This window comes from Macaca fascicularis, chromosome 3 (genome assembly GCF_037993035.2).
Source record: "Macaca fascicularis isolate 582-1 chromosome 3, T2T-MFA8v1.1".
In the NCBI taxonomy this organism is placed as follows: Eukaryota; Metazoa; Chordata; class Mammalia; order Primates; family Cercopithecidae; genus Macaca; species Macaca fascicularis.
In genome coordinates this window covers 38,578,424-38,590,609 of record NC_088377.1, presented here as the reverse complement: position 1 = coordinate 38,590,609, position 12,186 = coordinate 38,578,424, and positions in this window count along the sequence as shown.

The window sequence follows — 12,186 nt, the reverse complement described above, 5'->3', positions numbered from 1 at the left end:
CAGGCCTTCTTTTCCTCTGTGATTAAGCTGCTACAATGGGCTGGGTAATCTTAGCACTTAGCTCATGCCTGTAATCTTAGCACTTTAGGAGTGCAAGGTGGGTGAATCACTCGAGGCCAGGGGTTCAAGACCAACCTTGAAAACGTGGTGAAACTCCGTCTCTACTAAAAGTACAAAAAGTTAGCCCCGCATGGGGGTGCATGCCTGTAATCTCCGGTATTCCAGAGGCTGAGGCAGGAGAATTGCTTGAACCAGGACCCGGCAGGTGGAGGTTGCAGTGAGCCGGGATCATGCCACTGCACTCCAGCTTGGGCTATAGAGTGAGACTGTCTCAATAAAAAAATTAAATAAATTAAAATAATATATATATATGTATTTTGTGTATGTATGTATATATATATATATTTGAAGTATTATCCAATGAGAGCAAGTGTTCCGGAAGACCTCATTTAAATACAGAATCTGAATGGGGGTCCATGTCACACCTGCCATTTTTTCATCTTTGCAGCTGGGCTTTTCTCCTTTTCTCTGCTGGACTGTGCTGTTTCCCACAAGGTGTTCAGAGATTCTGCCCTGAATCGTGCAACCAGGAGATGAGAAGCACAGAGTGACACCAGCAGAACATAAAGATGCGGTGACAGTTGTCCTCCTCCTGCAGAGTCCAGAGCAGTGCACTCCTACCGCTGGTGCCCTAGCTAAGCCTGGGGGCCAGCATATCCGATGATAGTCTGGGAGTGCTGCAGTCAGGGTTCCCACAATGGGCACCCAGCCTGTGCCCTTGCACTCTGGACGAGGGTGACCATTGTCACTTCAGAGCCCGTGGGTACAGATCAATGCATCCTACCAGAACTGCATGTGAGAAAGGACCATGTGAGTCCCAGGAAAGAGCTGAGGCCCTGCAGGGGGAGGTGGCCAGGACCGAGACCTGATGCCTGTCTGGAGAATCGTCTGTGGGTGTGAGTGGCACTGTGGCGTCAGTGCCCGGGTTCTGCTGCTCCCCCTCCTCAAAGATCAGGGCCTGAGCAGGGGCTGACATGTGTGTGGCACCTGGAACAGCAGGGCCACCACCCATGTGTGAAGCCGTCATGGGGACCTGAACACGGTGTCGCGTGCAGACCCCACCCATCCATTGGCCCCAATTCCTGGCCAGCTTCTGCCAAGGTGAGAGGAAGGAATTTCGAAGGTGGGTGTAAGCTGAAGCCTGTCCCCCAGTAGCTGACATACAGTGGTGACACTCTCTGTGTGGGGGAAAGAAAGAGAGATCAGACTGTTACTGTGTCTATGGAGAAAGACGAAGACACAAGAAAGTCCATTTTGATCTGTACTAGGAAAAAGTATTCTGCCTTGAGATGCTGTTAATCTGTCACCCTACACCCAACCCTGTGCTCACAGAAGCAGGTGCTGTATTGACTCAAGGTTGAATGGATTTAGGGCTGTGCAGGAGGTGCCTTAGTCAAAATGTGTTTACACCTACTGGGCTCCAGGCTGCCAGCTGCCTGCCCAGGGTCTGAATGTCCTACTGTGACCTGTTTCCTCACCTCGCCCAGAGGACAGATAGGGAAGGCTTGTTTTGAAGATTAGGCAGGGTAATCCTAGTCAGCCCTCATTAGCTTGTCTATCCTCCAGGTCTTTTTGATTTCTTTTTTCTCTTCTTTGTTATGAAACTTTGGAGAACTGTCCTCCAGCCTGTCTTCAGCTGGGCAGGTGGAAGGACTGGACCATGCCCTTGACTTCAGGGCCCCTTCTGGGTGCCCCCTCCTCCTGGGTTTTTAAAAGCATATACTTAGCAACATACCCTGTACCTGAGAGAGCTGCAGAGAACCTCCTGCGTGTCCAAACCAGAACACTTTGTTCCCTGACCCCAGGCCCTCATCACACCCCAAAGCCCAAATACTTTCAGGTGGCCAACTTCACACAAGAGTCTGAACTCAATGCTTGTTTTCTGGGGTCTACACAGGCCCGTATGATGGGGCTACCTCCATTCTACCCCTGTGCCTCCCCAATCCATTAGGGGCCTCAACTCCAGTGACCCCTAACTGGGAGCAAGGTTCCCCAGGCAGGGAATGCAGCCCTCCCCAGGATGCTGGCCTGGCCATGTCCCAGTGGACATCAGTCCTGGAGCAAGAGGTCCGAGGCAGGAAGTTTCACCCCCCATTTCACCAGGTGTGGTGACCTTTCTGGGTTCCTAACCTTCAAGATGGGATTTTTACACTGTGCCACAGTGGGGGAAACCGAGGCACAGGGCCGGTGAGCAGTAAAGAAAGAAAACCTCTGTGACTAGGAAACGTGTCCCTTGCCCAGCACAGCCACTCCAGGATAGCACCCTTTGGGATGTACCGCTGAGCTGTTCTTGGCACGTGGCATGGCACTGTGGTGGAGGTCAGCAGCTTGTGGAGTTGGGGGAGGGGGTGCTGGCAGGAGCGGGTAATTTTGGACCCACCATGGGGAGGAAGGGGACATTGCCCCTTTCCGCACACCTTGGGCACAGCAGCAATTATCTTCTCTGGTGTGTGTGGGCACCAATGCCTATGTGGCTGTGGGTGCGTCCTCCCCTTTTGTTGATGAAGAACCTTCCTGCAGCCGTTGGGGTGGGTATGGGCACCACGTGTGCCTGGCAGCAGGGTGGTGCCTGTGGAGGCTTGGCTACTATATGTCTCACTGCCACCTCCCCAGGGGAAGCAGACCCTGTACCCTAGTGTCCCTCATACCCAGTCCCTCACATTCTTCACTTGGCATCTCCCTGCCTGATTCTCCCAACTCAGCCCCTGCCAGGTTTCTCCAGGCCCTGTGGGCCCTGGGATGGGATCAAGGGAGGCAGCAACTGTGCTGTCTGCCTCTGCCTGAAGTCAGGGATCCCTGGCCCCTACTGGCATCTGGTGGGCAGGGTAGGTGGGTAGGTCAGGGGTCAGCTTTTCCACTCCCCAGCCTGCATTGGCTAAGTCACCAGCTGTAACTGGCCTGGAGGCTGATCTGTGTCCTCCACAGTCCCTTGATGCATTATATTGAAGCCAATGCTTGTGTGAATGACAAGACATGTTGTTACCAAGCAGATCAAACCAGAACCGAAAGACTGTAGCACTTGGGCCCAGAGTCTGGTTCTGAGGCTGCCATGACCACCCTGTTCTCTTCCTTCTGTTGCGCTTGGGCCCAGAGCCTGGGGCTGAGGCTGCCATGACCACCTTGTTCTCTTCCTTCTGGGATCCCCAGGAAGCTCCCAGGACCGAATGATCCCCACAAAACACAGTGGCCAGGATGGGAGGGCTGGAGGTCAACTGCCCCCTGCCCCTACCACCACAACCAAGAGGCCCCATGGAGGTTGGCCCTGAGCTGTGGGTCCCTGTGGGATGCAGGTTCCCACGGATACTTCAGGGGGTGAGCATGAGTCCTCCTGGCTGACGGGAGACTGGTGGGCACTGGGTTAGTGGGGCCTGTGTAGGTGTGTTGGACAGCACTGGGTCTATCCAGGGAGCCAGGGACTGGTGTGGCCAAAGTGGGCAGCAATATGTTGCCAGAACAAAACTACAGTGCCACCAGCCCAGCTGGTAGGGAGAAGGAGGCCTGCCTAGCAGGACCATCCACCCCTGTCCTGGCCCCAAGCCCAGACTGCCTGCCTGTACTGGACATTGCCTGGTCCAGGAGGCCTGGGCATGATGGTCAGGTGGTGTGTCCCTGGGTTCCAGGCCTTGGTGGTCCCTTGGGAGCTGAGCATCCTCTGGGCAGGAGGAGGGCCCATGGTCCACTGTTTGCATTTGTCCCTGGGGGGTGTGCCCCACCCCAGCTTCTCAGCCCGTACGGGGACGTGGCCAGGGCTCCTCACCTGCTCTGTGGCTCCAGCTCTGAGCAGCTCACTGGGTGACTCTGACAGCTTCCTCCCCAAAGCTTGGGTCCTCGTCTGTGGGAATGGGGTGTCCCAGGCCCCCTGCAGGCAGGAACCCAACCCCAGCTCCTCTGGTGGGCCCTCCTGGGCTTTCTTACCTACTGGCTTGTGAGACCCGTTTGGCCAAACTTGGTGTCCTATTTTTATTTTGGCCTTTTTCTTAGTGTGTGTTTTCTGTAACTACTGCTGTGTAGATCTTCTATGTGAGTTTTAGGTAGAGAATCTTGCCCACCCAGAGGTCCTCCACCCCAGAGAGCCTCCACTTCAGCCCCCTGGGGCTGGTCCTGCCTGTGCTCCTCTTGGTGTGAATGTTGAGTGTGATGGATCCACACAGCTGCTTGACCCTGCATCTCCTTCCTTCTTCTTGCTGAGGCGGGTTCTGTCTCTCTTTCTCCACCTGAACTGCACTTGAAGCCAAGATGAAGGATGAGAAGTGATTGCTATGAAGGACCCTCTTGCAGTGGATCTGCTGTGAGGAGGCTATGCTGGCCAAGCCTGTCATTTCCTTCTCTAAGCTCATTCCAGAGGTCGGCCAGGGGCAGCCCGTACCTGCTTCCTCTTGTGGCCTGTGAATCAAGAATGGATTTTACATTTCCAAATGGTTGAACAAATAAAAAATAACACTTCATGTCACTGAGAAGTGTCCATGTCCGTAAGTAAAGTTTGATGGGGGTGCAGTCATGCCCATCTCTTCACAGGCCACCTACAGAAGGCTGCTGTCGTGCAGTCATGGCAGAGTTGCATCCTTGAGGCAAAGATCAGTTGGCAAAGCTGAAAATACTGACTCCTGGCTCTTTAGGGAAACAGTTTCCAGTCCCTGGTTTAAGGGCTGTGTGGCAGAACCCCAGGATCTTGGTCAGCTTGTTCCTCACTCAGGGCCTGCTGTGGCCTTCGCTAGTATGTCTGCAAAGTCTGCGTGCTATGATGCCTCTCATGGGGGCGCTGAGCTCTGTCGTGCTAGATTTCAGGGTGTCTGCCTCAAGGTCACCTGTCTCACCAACAGAGACCCTGCGGCCAGATTCAAACTAGCAGGAGCAGTTGGTCTTTGGCAGCAGGGATACCTTCGAGCTGAGCTGCCACCCACCCTGAGGTGGTCCCATGACACCCACTGTCTCGGGTAAGGTTGGGGCAGGGCAGGAGTCCTGAAGTGCCCTGCGACATGGATTGTAATAGCCAGTGGGGAGAGGGGGTTGTTATTACTCCCCATATCGTGGGGAGTGCCTCACCCCCTGCGATGTGGATCGTAATAGCCAATTACTCCCCCCTGCAATGTGTGTCCATTATTAGCATCTCTTTTGTTCAGGATATTAGGAACAATTTCACAGGTTGTGTGTACACAGCCTGCGACAGGAGAACAAATACCATCCTCTGCATCTCCGGATATTAGCAACCATACCACACAACGGGTGTACACTTTTTGGGAGATTTGGGGTAATGTCCTCCTTTGTTTCCCTGAATATTCAGAGACATATCACAGGGCAGCTGTACATCCACTACTCTCTTGGCAGGAACATCGTACTTTACCTACTGGAAATTAGGAGCAATATCACAGACTAGGTGTCAAGCCACTGTCATACTGGATGTAATATCATGCTCTCCCCCACAACTTATGAGGAACAATATCACAGGGGGTGTGTACCTTCTCCGTTAGTTGGAGTAGTATCATCATCTCTTCCTTTGGATGACAGGAACAATATCACAGGGTGGGTGTTAACCCCGTGTGTTTTTGGAAGCAATGTCATTCTCTCTTCTTCTAGGTTTTACGATTCATATCACAGGCGGGGTGTACACCCCTTGTTATATTGGATGGAATCTCATCCTCCTTCAACCTGTATCTTTAGAACAATATCTCTTGGGGGCTGTCCATCCCTTCAATATTGGTAGTAATACCATCTTCTCCTTTCCTGGATGTAAGAAAGAATATCACAGGAGGGGTGTACACCCCTTGCAATGTTGGTAGTAATATCACCTCTCCCCTGTGGTTATTAAGGACAAAATCCCAGGGTGGCTGTACGGTTCCTACTTTATTGGGAGTAATATCATCCATTCACCCCCTGGATAAGGGGAACCATATCACGGAAGATGTGTCCACCCCCTTCGATATTATCAGCCATGTCATCTTCTTCCCACCTGGATATTAGGAACGATACCCGAGGTTTGGGGGCGGTGTACACCCACTGCGATATCGAAAGTAAAATCAGCCTCTTTCCCACTGGATATTAGGAACGATATCACGGGTGTGTGTGCACCTTCTGGGATATTGGGAGTACTGTCAGCCTCCACCCCGCTGCATATCAGGAACAATATACAGGGGGCAGGGTGGTTACACCCCCTGTGATATTGAGAGCAATATTCTTCTCTTTCCCCTGTATATTAGGAACTACATCACAGAGGTCTGTACACCTTCAGCGATATTGGGATTCATGTTATCCTCTCCCCCACTGAATGTCCAAAACGATATCACAGAAAGGTGTACACCCCCTGCCATATGGCCAGTAATATCATTGTCTCTACCTTTGGATACTAGGAACAACATCACAGAGGGTGTGACACTGCCCCACGATATTGGGCTTAATGTTATCCTCTCTTCCCCTGGATATTAGGAACGATATCCCTGGTGGTGGGAGGTGGAGTACATTAAGAACAATATCACTGGGTGGGTGTACTTCCCCTGCAATATTGGGTGTAGTATCATCCTCTCTTCCCTAGCATATTAAGAACAGTATCACAGGAGGGGTGTACAGCCACAGTCCCTGCGCTATTGGGAGCAATAGCAACTTCTCCCATTCTCTATATAAGGAACAATATCCCAGTGTGGGTGTACATCCCCTGCGATATTGGGCGTAGTGTCATCGTCTCCCAAAGTGGATATTAGGCATAGTGTCACAGGGGGGTGTACGCCTTCTTTGATATTGGGAGCAATATCATCCTCTCCCCTCAGGATTATAGGCAAAATATCAAAGCGGTTTTACAACTCGAGCGGTATGGGCAGTAATATCATCCTCTCCTCACCCAGATGTTAGGAACTATATCACAGGTGGCTGTACACTTCTTGTGATATTGGGAGTCATATCATCCTCTCCCATCGTGGATATTAAGAACAATATTACAAAGTAGGTGTACACCCCCTACGATATTGAGAGAAATATTATGCTCTCCCCTTTGGGACATTAGGAACAATATCGCAGGAGGTGTGTACAACCCCTGCGATATTGGGAGTCATATCATCCTCTCCCCCTGAATATAAGAAACAATATCACAGGAGGATGTACACCCCCTGTGATATTGGGAGTCATATCATTTTCTTTCCCTCTGGATATTCAGAACAATATCACAGTGGGTGTGTACACCCCCTGCGATATTGCCGCTGGCATCATCGTCTCCCTCCCAGGACATAGGAAACAATATCACAAGGCGGTGTATACCCCCTACAATATTGGGAGTAATGTCTTCCTCTCCCCAGCTGGCTATTAGGAACAATGTCACAGAAGGAGTGAACACCCACTGCTCTATAGGGGGTGATATCTTCTCCATCCCTGAATATTAGGAACAATATCACTCGGCAGTGTACACCTCCTGCAATATTGAGACTATTCCTCTCGCCCACTGGATACTAGGAATCATATCACAGGGGTGGTGTACACCCACTGTGAAATCGAAAGAAGTATCATCCTCTCCACCTTTGGATGTTAGGGACAATATCACGGGGGAGGTCTACACCCACTGCGATATTGGGAGTCATATCATCCTCTCCCACCCAGGATATAAGAAACAAGACCACCGAGGGTACAGACACCCACTGCGGCAGTTTCAATAATGTTATCTTATACCCCGTGGCTATTAGGAATAACATCATAGAGGGGTGTACACTTTCCTCGATGTTGGGAGTAATATCATCTTCTCCCCGCTGGATATCAGGAACAAGTCTATTAATTATTAATATTAATAAATATAAAAATTAATAATAATCATCGATATTAATAATCATAATTAAGATAGTAAAAATTAATACTGGTTTAAAATGTTAATGATTAATATTAATAATTAATAGTAATATTACTAATAATAAAATAATGATTTCAACAATTAATGTTGCTTAAATCATTACTAAGAGATGTTGGTAATAAAATAATGATTCATATTAAGAACTAATAATATTGTTAAATGACATTAAAATTAATAATTAATTTTAAGCGTGCATAATCACATATGTAAAAGAGTTATCCAAAATTAATAACGGTATTTACTAATTAATAGTGTCATTGATAATTATTAAAATCAATCATTTATATTTAATAATTAATCATATTATTACTCCTAATAACACAAGGAGTGTACACCTACCTGTGATGTCATTCCTAATATCCAGGGACGGAGATCATGATACTAGTTTTAATATCGCAGTAGGTGTACACTCACGTGGTGACATTAATCCTAATATCTACGGTGAAAGAGTAGGACATGAAACCCAACATAACAAAGAATGGACAGCCACCTGGTGAAATTGCTCCTAATATTCACGGAAGAAGCTTATGATATTACTCCCAATATAACAGGGAGAGTACAGGTCTTCTGTGATATAGTTCCTAGTATCCGGAGGGGGAGAGTATGATAATAATCACAGTATGGAAAGCTTTGTTCACCCGGCCTGTGATACTGTTATTAATATCCTGGAAGGAAGAGAATGATATGACGTCTCATAGAGCAGGAGGCGTACACCTAGCCTGGGATAGTGCTCCTAATATTCACGGAGAGGAGAGGCTGACATTACTTCCAATATGGCAGCGGGGTGAGCCACCCCCCGCGAGGTGGGGACCAATAGCCACCCCCTCTCCCCCCCTTGGCTATTGGGAGCCACCTCGCAGGGGGGTGAGCCACCCCCCGCGAGGTGGGGACCAATAGCCACCCCCTCTCCCCCCCTTGGCTATTGGGAGCCACCTCGCAGGGGGGTGAGCCACCCCCCGTGAGGTGGGGACCAATAGCCACCCCCTCTCCCCCCCTTGGCTATTGGGAGCCACCTCGCAGGGGGGTGAGCCACCCCCCGCGAGGTGGGGACCAATAGCCACCCCCTCTCCCCCCCTTGGCTATTGGGAGCCACCTCGCAGGGGGGTGAGCCACCCCCCGCGAGGTGGGGACCAATAGCCACCCCCTCTCCCCCCCTTGGCTATTGGGAGCCACCTCGCAGGGGGGTGAGCCACCCCCCGCGAGGTGGGGACCAATAGCCACCCCCTCTCCCCCCCTTGGCTATTGGGAGCCATTGTGGACTCACATCTTGTTTACAATATTGTGAGTAGTATCATTTCTCTCTCTGGAAATGATTAACTCTTTCACAGACAGGTGTGTATCTTCAGAATATTGCTCATGGAACAATGATAGAATTATTTATTAAATATGTAGAATCAATTATAATAATTATCAATAATATTATCAATTAATATTTTCTCATTAATATTGAGAATTATTTTAAATAGATTATGATGGATGCCAAAAATTAATTTTTAATAATTATGTCATTTATTAATATTAATTCTTAATATTAATTATTGTGTTTTTGCCAGTATCACTTTGTATTCATTTAAGTATCATTAGTTATTGATATCATTATATTATTATTAATAGTTTTATGATTATTAATTATTAATACTAATCGGTAACATTTTGAATCAACATTAGTATTTAGTATCTTTATTGTCATTATTAATGTTGATGATTAGTATCAATTTTTATTGTATTTATTAATATTAACAATTAATAGGCTTGTTCCTGATATCCGGCCTTGAGAAGATGATATTCCTCCCAATATCGAAGAAAGTGTTCCCTCCTCTATGATGTTATTCCTAATAAGCAGGGGGTAGTGGCTGACATTAATGAAACTACCGCAGCGTGTATTCATCCTTTCGGTCATCTTGTTCCCTCTATCCAAGGTGCGAGAGGATAATATTACTCCCAATATCACTAACGGCGTCGACCTCCACTGTGATATTTTCCCTCACATCCAGCCGGGGAGAGGAAGATATTATCCCCAATATCACAGGGGTGTACATCCCCTTGGGATATTTTTCCTTATACCCTGGGATGGAGAAGATAATACTAGTGGCAATATCGCAGGGATTGTACACACCCACTGTGCTATTGTTCCGAATAACATCATATGACTCCCAGTATCACCGGGGGTGGGTACATCCTCCTGTGATATGGTTTCTTATATTCAAGGGGAGAGAATGATATTACTCCCAATATCACAGGGGTTGTACACACCTCCTGCGATATTGTTCCTAATATCCCGAAGAGGAGAGCATAATGTTACTCTCGATAGCTCAGCGGGTGTATACCTCGTTTCTAATATTTTTCATAATATCCAAGATGGGAGAGGATGATAAGACTCCCAATATGCCAAGAAGTGTACAGCCCCCTGTGATATAGTTCCTGACATCCAGGTGGGGATAGGATGATATTACTGCCCATATCGCACGAGTTGTAAAACCCCTTCGACATTTAGCCTACGATTCTGAGGGGAGAGGATGATATTACTCCGAATATCGAAGAAGGTGTACACCCCGCTGAGACACTTCACCCAATATCCACGTTGGGTGACAATGACTATATGCCCAATATCGCAAGGGATGTACACAAACCCAGGGATATTGTTCCTTATATCTAGAGTGGGAGAAGACGCTACTACTCCCAATAACGCAGGGACTGTGGCTGTACACCCCTCCTGTGATATTGTTCTTAATATCCTAGGCAAGAGAGGAAGATACTACACACAGTATCACAGGGGGACTACACCCACCCAGTGATGTTGTTCTTAATGTACTCCACCTCCCTCCACCAGGGTTTATCGTTTCTAATATCCAGGGGAAGGGAGGATAACATTATGCCCAATATTGCAGGGGAGTGTACACACCCTCTGTGATATTGTTGCTAGTATCCAAAGGTAGACACGATGATGTTACTGGCCATATTGCAGGGGGTGTACACCCTTCTGTGATATCCTTTTTGACATTCAATGGGGGAGAGGATAACATGAATCCCAATATCGCTGAAAGTGTACAGACCCCTGTGATGTAGTTCCTAATGTACAGGGGAAAGAGTATTGCTCTCAATATCACAGGGGATGTAACCACCCTGCCCCCTTTATGTTGTTTCTGATATGCAGCGGGGTGGAGGCTGATAGTACTCCCAATATCCCAGAAGTTGCACACACACCTGTGATATCGTTCCTAATATCCAGCGGAAAAGAGGCTGATTTTACTTTCGATATCGCAGTGGGTGTACACCGCCCCCAAACCTCGGGTATCGTTCCTAATATCCAGGCGGGAAGAAGATGACATGGCTGACTATATCGAAGGGGGTGGACAACTCTTCTGTGATATGGTTCCTGATATCCAGGGGGTGAATGGATGATATTACTCCCAATAAAGTAGGAACCGTACAGCCACCCTGGGATTTTGTCCTTAATAACCACAGGGGAGAGGTGATATTACTACCAACATCGCAAGGGGTGTACACACCTCCTGTGATATTGCTTCTCATATCCAGGAAAGGAGAAGATGGTATTAGTACCAATATTGAAGAGATATACAACCCCCATGGGATATTGTTCTAAAGTTACAAGTTGAAAGAGGATGAGACTCCATCCAGTATAACAAGGGGTGTACACACCGCCTGTGATGTGAATCGTAAATCCTAGAAGAAGAGAGAATGACGTTGCTTCCAAAAACACACGGGGTGTACACCCACCCTGTGACATCGTTCCTGTTATCTAAAGGAAGAGATGATGATACTACTCCCACTACCAGAGAAGGTACACACCCCCCTGTGATATTGTTCCTCATAACTTGTGAGGCAGAGCATGATATTCCTTCCAGTATGACAGTGGCTTGACACCCAGTCTGTGATATTGGTTCTACACACCAACTCTGTGCCCCTCGTTTCCCAGGCGTTCTCTCCACACTTTTGGAACCTCGGAGGAGGCTTTGTCTTTGGTTACAGATGAAGAGACGAAGGGTCTGAGAGCTTAAGCAAGTTTGTTACTGGAAAGCGGTTCCGATCCAGACCCCAAGAGAGGTTTCTTGGATCTCACAGAAGAAAGAATTCGGGACGAGTCCATAAAGTGAAAGCAAGTTTATTAGGAAAGAAAAGGAATAAAAGAATGGCTACTCTGGCCAGGCGCAGTGGCTCACTCCTGTAATCCTGTAACTTTGGGATGCCGAGGAAGGTGGATCACCTGAGGTGAGAAGTTCGAGACCAGCCTGGTCCAACATGGCAAAACCCTGTCGCCACTAAAATACAAAACATTAACTGGG